At 48.1% G+C, this 10,520-nt stretch overlaps 1 long non-coding RNA gene across 2 annotated transcripts; it reads right to left on the bottom strand.

Annotated features, from left to right (window-relative positions):
- Window positions 1-6,955: 6,955 nt before the first annotated feature.
- Window positions 6,956-9,057, bottom strand: LOC147368867 (uncharacterized). Of its 2 annotated transcripts, none has more exons than XR_015166871.1 (4): window positions 8,933-9,057; window positions 8,111-8,248; window positions 7,304-7,378; window positions 6,956-7,206 (listed from the first exon to the last, which is right to left on the bottom strand). It is a non-coding gene; the product is annotated as an uncharacterized LOC147368867 (long non-coding RNA). The 2 variants fall into 2 exon arrangements; XR_015166872.1 differs by having other exon boundaries at window positions 7,304-7,348.
- Between the last annotated feature and the right edge of the window lie 1,463 nt (window positions 9,058-10,520).

Here is a 10,520-nt window from a genome sequence, read left to right as displayed (position 1 = left end):
CACATCAGAAATACTCCAGGCTGCAACTAAGACCTGATGCAGCCAAATAAATAAATATCAATATATTTCCCAAGCTCATAGAGATATTGCCAAGTTGTCCTCTGAAGAAGTTTACCAATTTACATTTTTGCAACAACAATGTATGCATCATCTAACTTAATTATTTCATTTAATTTCTTTTTAGGTCTATAAGCAAAGTTTTGCAGTTTTTTGTGTGTGGGGGTTGGCTTTTAAAGTACACTTATTTACAAAGTCGTTTTAGTTTTAGGTGTACAGCCCAAGCACATACATACAGAGAACGGATTGGTGGCTGGGGTTTGGGGATGTGAAGTGGGTGAAGGAAGTCAAAAATTACACATTTCCAGTTACAAAATAAATGTCATGGGGCTGTAATGGATAGCATGGTGACTATAGTTAATACTATATTGCAATTTGAAATTTGCCGAAACAGTAGATCTTAAAAATTCTCATCACAAGAAAAAATTCTATAGCTATTAATATGTAAGGTGATAGATGCTACCTAGACTTATCAAACTATTAGTTTGTACATCTAAAGCTATATAATGTTATGACAATTATACCTCAATTTTTAAAAAATGCTCAGTGAAAGAAGCCAGACACAAATGGCCATACAAATGTATGATTCCACTCATATAAAATGTCCAGGGATTTCCCTGAAGGTCCAGTGGCTGAGACTCTGGCTTCCAGTGCAGGGGGAATGGGTTTGATCCCTGGCGATGGGGTGGGGGGTGGGGAGCAGGGAGGGGGAGGTGGTGTCCATTCATTGTAGGATGTCAAGCAGCACCACTGGGCTCCCCTCCCTGCCACCTTGATGCCAGTAGCACCAGCCCCCAACTCCAGTCAAGACAACCCAAAGTGTCCCCAGACTTTGCCACCTACCACCAACGGGGCAATGTCACCCTCAATTGAAAATCACTTCCCCTAATCCTGGAACTTGCCAGTTGTTATTTTTGTCTTGAAAACCCCTCTCACCAGACATTTAACCTCAGAGGACTTGATGCAAACAACCTTCTCAGGGACCCCAGCAAATGACACATGAAAACTTGATTCCTTTTCCAGACGTCTGGTGGAGGGTCTGACCTTGGTGCTTACCTCTCTTGACTCTTGATGTTGTTGTTTAGTCACCAAGTACTGTAGGACTATTTGTGATTCCATTGGCTTAGCTCACCAGGCTCCTCTGTCCATGAGATTGCCCAGGCAGGATGCAGGAACCTGCGTCTCCTGCATTGTCAGGTGGGTTCTTTACTATTGAGCCACCAGGGAAGCCCCTCATACTAGGAGAAACACCAAATACAAAACAGTAGGTAGAACGTGAGGAAGCTTGAGGTAAAGACTCTGCCTGCAATGCAGGAGATCCAGGTTCCATCCCCAAGTGGGGAAGATCCCCTGGAGAAGGAAATGGCAACCCACTCCAGTATTCTTGCCTGGAGAATTCCATAGGAACCAGGCGGTCTACAGTCCATGGGGTCATGAATAGTCTGAGAGATTAACACTTATCACTAATAAGTGATACAACATAACGAGGGGTGGGAGGAAAGAAAAACGATTAACGTTTGGGTTTGAGGTAGTATGGGATCACCTTCCTCCCCTCCACCCTCTAGACATAGCTGCAATCCCCTCCCCATCAGAGGTCCCACTGACCACCGCCCGGGTCTTCTGCCATGCAAGGCCCCAAAGCCTACCCTGCGTCCACCAGGCTGGCCTCTCACGGAATGTGGATGTCCCATTTGCCTCCAGGTCTTGGCCTGCGCTGTTCCCTCCTCCAGGAATTCTGTTCCCTGCGCTCATCCCCCACCCGGGGCTGCACGGGCCTGACTTCAGTCTGGAGTTTGGCCCCTTCTCTCCGCCCCATCTGTGCCCCGAGCGCCCTCCCCGCCCCTAGCCCATCGAGGAGCCCGGGGGGAGGGGGCTGGACTCCAAGTCCCAGAAAGCCCTGCGCTTCCCGTGGGTGGGGCCGGTGCTTCCCCTCCGCGTGCTCAGTTTGGGAGGCGCTGGCAATTTTCAAATTTTGGCGCTGAGCCGGCGGGGCGGCGACTGCTGGTCCAGACCCCTCACCCCAAACCCCACCCCGCCCCGCTGAACCCTAGGTCTGGCCACCCGGAGAAGATGGCCTGTCCACTTTACGGGCTCACCAGGCGCGACACATGGCTGGGGTTGGTGGTGGTGGTGGTGGTGGGATTCTCGGCCCATTTCCAAGACGGGAAACTGAGGCACGGGGCGATCCGGGGACCTGTCCTGGGAACCCCCGCCACCAGGGGCGGGGAGGGGATGGGGTTCGAACCCAGGACCCTCTGACCCCAGGGCGCTTGTGAGTTAATGGGCAGTTGCTGCCTGCTTTGGGTGTGGAGGGTGCGGTCGGTGGGCGAGAAATCCCTGAGCCCGGGAGGACCGGCCAGTCTCTGCCCGCCGTCCACTCTCCCTCCCCGCTCCATCCCCCATCCCCCGTCCCTTCCGCGGCAACTTGCTGGAGTTTGGCGCCACATTTTTCAAAATCTCAGTCCAACGACTCCCGCTGGCTCCCAGCCCGGATCACGAGCCTGGATGCTGAATTCCGGCGCCTGGACCTGCAGGACCGCGGAATCTGGAATCTGGAGGGGTGGGGCGGGCTCAATGCAAAACCTGGAGCTAGGGGGTGGGGGTGGAGGGCGTGGATTCCGGATGGGAGGAGAGGGGACCACTCGCATTGAAGGGTCTGAATTTGGGGGACCCTGATTCTCGTGTCTGTTGGGGAGCTGGGGTTCTAGACCCTGGATCGGGAAGCCCTGTTTCAGAGCCCAGAGGAGGACAAGTTTGGTCGGATTCCTGAGCCTGGAGGCTAAACCTGGAATCTAGGATCAGAAGTCAGGAACCTGGAGCTGGAACCCTGAAATTCCAACTGAAATCTGGGGGGCAGGGTAGCGCTAGGACTGGAGGGACAGCTGCTTGTTAAATGGGCTTGGGGGAAAAATGAAATCAACAGGTGTGGATTGACATCTCCCAGTGCCAGACACCAGTGACCAGAACAAAGGTCCGTCCCTGCCCTTGGGAAGCTGGCAGGAGTGGCATGTTAGAATATAATAAGTACATGGGTTTCCCTGGTGGCTCAGTGGTGAGGAATCCGCCTGCCAATACAAGAGACACAGGTTTGATTCCTGGTCCGGGAAGAGCCCACTTGCTGCAGAACCACAACTACTGAGCCTGCACTCTAGAGCCCAGGCTCCGCAACAAGAGAACCCACTACAATGAGAAGACCAAGCACATTGCAACTGGAGAGTAGCCCCCGCTCGCAACTGGAGAAAACCCACGTGCAACAAAGACCCAGCACAGCCAAAAATTAATTAATAAGTAGGGCTTTCCAGGCGATACTAGTAGTAAAAAACTTGCCTGCCAATGCAGGAGATGTAAGAGATTCGGATTCAATCCCTGGGTTGGGAAGATCTTATGGAGAAGGACATGGCAACCCACTCCAGTATTCTTACCTGGAGAATCCCATGGACAGAGGACCCTGGCGAGCTACAGTCCATGGGGTCGCAAGGAGCTGGACACCACTGAAGCGGCTGAGCACACATGCACACATAAATATGTTGTGGCGGGGGTGGGGGTGCGGGGGTCCTTTGATCATGGAAGCTGGGTGCCATTTAGTTGCGTGGTCTGGCTCCAGGGTTCATGATGCTGCAGTGAAGGTGTCCCCTGGAGCAGGGCCCACTCCCAAGCACACTGGTACTGATGTTAAAAGGATATACATCCTTGCTGGCCATTGTCCCAGAACTTAGTTCCTTATCATATAGGAGAGGACTTGATTTGAGTTTCGAAACCCTCACTGTTTGTTGTTGTAGGGAAACAAAAACTGAAAACAGCTCAAATATCCTTCAATAAGAACACACCCATGGGAACTATGTTCAGTATCCTGTGATACCATAATGCAAAAGAATCTGAAAATTTATATATATATATATGTGTGTGTATTTATATATATATATACATATATATATGTATGTATGTATAACTGAATCACTTTGCTGTACATTTGAAATGAGCACATTGTCAATTGTACTTCAATTTGAAAAAAAATGGTGTGTGTGAGGGGATTCCCTGGTGGTCCAGTAGGTTAGGACTTGGCACTTTCACTAAGTGCCTAAGTGGCCTAGGTTCAATCCCTGGTCAGGGAACTAAGGTCCCACAAGCCATGCAGCCTGCCCCCTCCAAAAAATAATAACAAATTTTAAAAGATTTAAAAACAGAATACACTGATACCTTTGTGTAGACTCACAGTGGAACACTATACAGCAGTAAAAGTGAATGCCCAGAATGACCACCTAAACAAAAGAGCATGTAAAAAACAAAGTGCAGAAGACTAGCTCCAGTAGGCTACCATTTGTATAGTTATTTCAGGGTGCTATAAATATTAGAGAACTGAAAGGAAAAGTGGGGACGTGGTTAACCCAGAAGTCAGCATGGTGGTTGTGTTCTGGAAGCCTGGTAGTTGTGAATGTTTCTATGCTTTAGGCTAAGGTTGCCTAAGACATAGATGCTCTTTGTCTGTTTGATATGTTTTGTGTTTCAAAAATGAAATACACAACCTCCCTCAGATTGCTGTGCAGAACAACATGGTTCCAACACAAACAGAATATCCTACCATAAAAAAAAAGAGATGATAATTATGTGACCTGGATAGAGAGGTTAACCTTTGGTGGTAATCATACTGTAACATATAAATGTATCAAATCAACACCTGAAACTTACACACTGTTATATCTCAATTATATCTCACTTTAAAAAAGGAATATCCTCAAGAAAAAAAAATAGAACACCAATAGAATGCCATCTATATTATTCTGGGGCTTCCCTGGTGGCTCAGATGGTAAAGAATCTGCCTGCAATGCAGGAGACCTGGGTTTGGTCGCTGGGTCGGAAGATTTCCCTGGAGAAGAAAACCTCAACCCATTCCAATATTCTTGCCTGGAGAATCCCATGGACAGGATACAGTCCATGGGGTCACAAAGAGTCCGACAAGACTGAACGGCTGACACATTACTTTAAATATTTTAGTCAGTACTTTAAAGACTGAAGGAAAGGAGAGAGATTAATTTTTAATATGTTTTACTTAACCTAACATACCCCCAAATATTTTAACCAACATTATAATCAACATACACAATTTTTAAAAATTTTATCAAAGTATTAAAAAACTTATTGAAGTGTATAGTTAATTTACAGTGTTGTGTTAATTTCTGCCATATAGCAAAATGACTCAGTTATAAATATATATGGGCTTCCCTTGTGGCTCAGCTGGTAAAGAATCCACCTGCAATGTGGGAGAGCTGGGTTCGATCCCTGGGTTGGGACGATCCCCTGGAGAAGGGAAAGGCGACCCACTCCAGTATTCTGGCCTGGAGAATTCCAGGGACTGTGTAGTCCATGGGGTTGCAAAGAGTTGGACACGACTTTATATATATTTATGTATATATATTCTTTTCATATTCTTTTCTATTAACACAAATGATTGATGAGATATTTTACATTCTTGTTTTTTCACATTAAGTCTTTGAAATCCACTGTTTTTCATACTTTCAGCCTATCAAAACTTGGATGCTCAATTTTCAACAATTTAAGGAAACAATAAAGTTGTTTTTAACGGAAAAGTATTTTACACCACTTCTTTATTTTCTTTTCTAGTTTTTGGCTGCACTGCATATGGGATCTTAGTTCCCTGGCCAGGGATTGAACCCTTGCCCCCTGCAGTAGAAACACAGCGTCTTAACCTCTGGACCACCAGGGAAGTCCCTCCACCATTTCTATTTGTAGGTTTTTTTTTTAACTAATTATTAATTTATTTGGCTGCATAGGTCTTGTTATGGTATGCAGGATCTAGTTCCCTGACCAGGGATCAAACCCAGGCCCCCTACAGTGGGAGCACAGAGTCTCAGCCCTTGGACCACCAGAGAAATCCCTGTTTGTGGGTTTTAGTTCATTAAAATGAAATTCAATTGAAATTCAGTTCCTCAGTCACTCCAGCTACATTTCAAGGGCATGGTAGCCTCAGGTGGCTGCTTACTACCTGGCCAGCACAGGTGGAGAGGATGCTGGATAGTCCCCAGGTGAGGGACTGTAGTTACCTGGGCTGGGGTCACTGTTGCACTTAAAGTCTGCCTGTCCCCCTTTGGGACCTCTCTCCACACCTCCTTTTCCAGCCCTCACTCTGGTACCCACGACTCGGGAATTCCTTGTCTCCTGATGCAGGGTACATCCTCCTAAGGCAGGCAGTGTCCCCAGTCTGCACACCTGCATGACCCAGAGGTGGCAGAGGGCAGCTGTTTAGGGGGAGGGCTATGGATCTGTGAGCCGAGGTGCCCTTTGTGTGCAGGTAAGGACTCTCATGATCCAGGGCAAACCCTCAAATCAAAGGCAGCAGACCATCAGCGTGGGGCCAGCCCTGCCCACACTGCCACATTCTTGTGCAGAACCACCAGGAGTCTGAGAATCCTAAATGTGAACCAGACATGCCAGGAGGCTTTGCAGGTTTCGATTCCAATCTACTGCTGTGTAACAAACTACCCCCAGACTTTATGATGTCTCATGATTTTGTGGGTTGGGAATGCAGGTGGGGCTCAGCAGAGTGGTTCTTCCATGTAGTGTTGGTGTCCAACTTGCAGCTGGGCTGGGGGATCTGAGCTCCTCCTCCTGTCAACCTATAGCTTCGCCAGCCCCTTTTTCTTCTGTGTAGCCTCAGGGTCTCCCCAGGGCCCATTGGTACAGCACAGACTTCCTATGAGACATCTCAGGAATCTCAGACATCTCCTCCGAGAGCAAGACAGTAGCTGCTCCTGAAGTTAAGGATCATGGTTGGCAGTGTTGCCTCCCTCAGGACCCTGAGGTCAAGGCCATTATAGACCCAGCCCAGATAAAGGGGAGGGAAATGGGTCTGCCAAGAAATCCTAGAATTGCAGCCATGTTGTTTTATTCTAATAGCTTTATTGAGATGTAATTCACACCTCATATGACTCACCCCTTAAAGTGTATGATTCAGTGGTTTTAGTATATTCACAGATGTATGCAACCATGGCCACGATCAATTCTAGAACATTTTCATTACCCTAAGAAGAAACTCTGGGGGAACTTCCCTGATGGTCCAGTGGTTAGGACTCTGCACTTCCACTGCAGGGGGCACAGGTTCAATCTCTGGTCAAGGAACTAAGATCACACAACCTGAGTGGTGAGGTTAAAAAAAAAAAGTAATATTATAATGTAATACTTTTTTAAACTGAAACATATGTGAAAAAGTCTCCACCCGTGATGAACTTACAGCTGGTATCTGAAGTCAGGATTGTCATATGGGAACCATGTCCACCTAAAATACAATGGGTTGAACTCCATGCATCTATACAAATGTAAATCATGTAAATGTAAGTCATCCATGCAAATCATGGGAAAAGGACGATTGTACTGTATCATTTTGCATCAACTAAACAAATTCAATTCAGTCTCTGGATGGCCTAGAAGACATCTTACCTGTCCCTTCATTAGTTAACGAGTTCCTTGCAAACTCTGACAAATATTGATTGGATATTCAAGCGAGAATCATGCTTTTACCTTTCTTAAAAAGTGCATCTCTGTTTTGGGTTGGGGGGAGGGACCGGCAGGGGCAAAGGCACAATCAGAGAACAGCGGGAAGGGTGAGCAGAAGAGGGGCGTGGTGAGACTGTGGGTTTGGAGGAAGCCCTCTGGGTACTCCAGGGAGAACTTGTTTGGCAGGGGGCATGAGCATCTGGGGACAGGGGGTTGGCTTCAAGTGGCTTTCAAGGTAATTGCCATAGGGAAGGTGTACAGTGCTCTTTCCACAGGCCAAGCCCAGTCTAGGTCATGGGTTTTTATCATCCTTTTCACAACTTGATTTCCCCAGGAAAAAAGGGAGTTTCAGAGAGGTTAGGTCACCAACCTGAGAACACACAACTTGTGAGGGGTGGAATGGGATTGGAACCAGGTGAGCTTGACAGAGCAGAGTGGCCCCTACCAAGCACCTCGCCCGGATGTCACAGACACAGACATTCTGGCCCCTCCTGCCTACTGCTATCCACCCCCAGCACCCCCGGAAGTGACCGGGCCTCCTCACCTTTGCCCTTGACATTTCTGCCACCTGGTGTGTGTCCTGTTCACCTCCTCCCAGCCCATCCTGTCTTCCCAGTGTCTCCAAGTTCAGATGGTGACTCGCCTCCACCAGGAAGCTGCTCCTTGGGGACCGGAATCAGGTCTTGTTCATTTTTGAGAAAAAAGAAAAAAAAAAAAAAGATGTCAGAGGCCAGTCCCTCCCCTGCTTCAAGCCTGACAATGGTTTCCTTTGCTATATTGACCCCAAGTCAAATTCAGACCCTTCCAATATTTATTTATATGACTGTGCTGGGTCTTAGTTACGGCATTCGAGATCTTCTTTTAGCTGTGGTGTGTGTGATCTCATTCCCTGACCAGGGATCGAACCTGGGCAACTTGCATTGGGAACTTGGATTCTTAGCCACCCACTGGACCACTACGGAAGTTCCTAGCTTACTTTCTTCACGACACTCAGATTTCAGCTCAAATGTCACCTCCTCAGAGAAGCCCACCCTGACCACGCCACCCAAAGCAGTTGCATTATCACCACTCCCAGCGCTGAATCAGCACCCAGTAGGCCTTCAATCAATGCCTAAATCCCCCACTTAGAGGGCAGTCACCATACACAGAGCCCTCTCCTAAGTGTGGACCAGAATGAATGCATTCCATGCTCAGAAGGATCCTAGGTAATACATTGTTTCCATTTCACAGAGGGGGAAACTGAGGCACAGGTGTGGGGTGGCAGGATGGTCAGGGGGAGATTCAAAGCCAGGCAGTCTCCTTGGTCATGCCCACTGCCCCTGCCCCATGCTCCTCACCCCAGCCCCTCACACCCCTCCTGGCTTACTGGGCTTGAGTTATCATAACAGAAACACCACAGGCTGGAGGGGCCTAAATCATAGACATGACTCTTCCATGTCCTGGAAGTCTGGTGTGGCTGGTTCCTGCTGAGGACCTGATTCCTGGTCTCACTGTGTCCCCACCTGGCAGATAGCGCTCTGGGCTCTCTCTTCCTTTCCTTATAAGGACACTAACGCCAGGGGCCCCACCCTCAGGGCCTCATCTCACGCAACCCCTCCCAAAGGCCCCACCTCCAAACATCCTTAAATATTTTAAAAAACTTTAAAGAAATGCAAAGAAAAAAAAAAACCCACACCATGCTGACTACATTATCAAAATTGTAAATCAAGATAGGATGGGGGGCGGGGCGCTTCCCTGGTGGTCTAGTGGTTAAGAATCCACTTGCCAATGCAGGGAACCTGGGTTCGGATCACTGGTCAGGAAAACTAAGGTCTCACAAGTCATGTGGTGCAGCCAAGAAAAAGGAAAATAGTTTGTCTAATTCTGGACTACTGGTGATGGTTGCATAAGCTTGTGATTCCACAGAAACCCACTGAACTAGACACTCTAGATGGGCGGGTTTTATGGTATGTGATTTCCATCTTGATAAAAAATGAGAGAGAGAAAAAAAGATTATCTCGATGACCAAGTTTTTGGTGCCTCTTTAAATTCTGCACCTGCCTCCCCAACAATTTTCCTTCCTTCCTCATCCTAGTCCCACCAGGGCAAGCCAAGATGTTCTGAATCAGCCTCATCAGTGTCTCCCCAGGGGGCCAGGCCCCGGCCAGGCTGGCCGTGTTCTCTGCTGGGCAGACCACTTCCTGGCTCCACCAGGAAATACCTCCTCATCCTTCAAAACTCACTTTGCTTGTCTGGTCCCCAGTCTGACCTCCTGGACCCGCATCCCCCTAGCCCATTCCCTCTGGACCACATATCCTGTCCTAACCCCTGCCTCTGGGAATAGCTGGAGTATCTGGGAATTGTTGTTCAGTCACTCAGTCGTGTCTGACTCTTTGCGACCCCATGGACTGAAGCATGCCAGGCTTCCCCCTGTCCTTCAGTTTGAGTTTGCTCAAACTCATGTCCATTGAGTCAGTGATGCCATCCAGCCATCTCATCCTCTGTTGTCCCCTTCTCCTCTTGCCTTCGATCTTTCCCAGCATCAAGGGTCTTTTCCAACAAGTCAGTTCTTCAAAGCAGGTGACCAAAGTATTGGAGCTTCAGATTCAGCATCATTCCTTCCAATGAATATTCAGGGTTGATTTCCTTTAGGATTGACTGGTTTCATCTCCTTGCCTCCAAGGGACCCTCAAGAGTCTTCTCCAACACCACAGTTCAAAACCATCTTGGAATAACCTCAGACAGCTCTGAGCTCTGTGCCTCTGGATAAACAGCATGGTCTTCCTGGGTCTCTATTCCACCCCCTGCAAATGTGCACCCACCACACAGGGCTGCTTCCTGGGCACTGAAGGAGAAACTGCTTATGAAAGGCTTAGCATGTAATAAATCCTCAAAAAAAAAAAGTTTGCTCTTATGCATATCCATGTGGGTTTTTTTGGCCACTGCATGTGGGATCTTAGTTCCCTGACCAGGGA

The sequence above is a fragment of the Bos grunniens genome, chromosome 7, assembly GCF_055505025.1.
Source record: "Bos grunniens cultivar Pamir isolate PY7600 chromosome 7, Bosgru_T2T1.0, whole genome shotgun sequence".
NCBI classification, from domain to species: Eukaryota; Metazoa; Chordata; class Mammalia; order Artiodactyla; family Bovidae; genus Bos; species Bos grunniens.
Note: the sequence above shows the minus strand (reverse complement) of the source record. Positions and strands in the feature narration are given on the sequence as shown.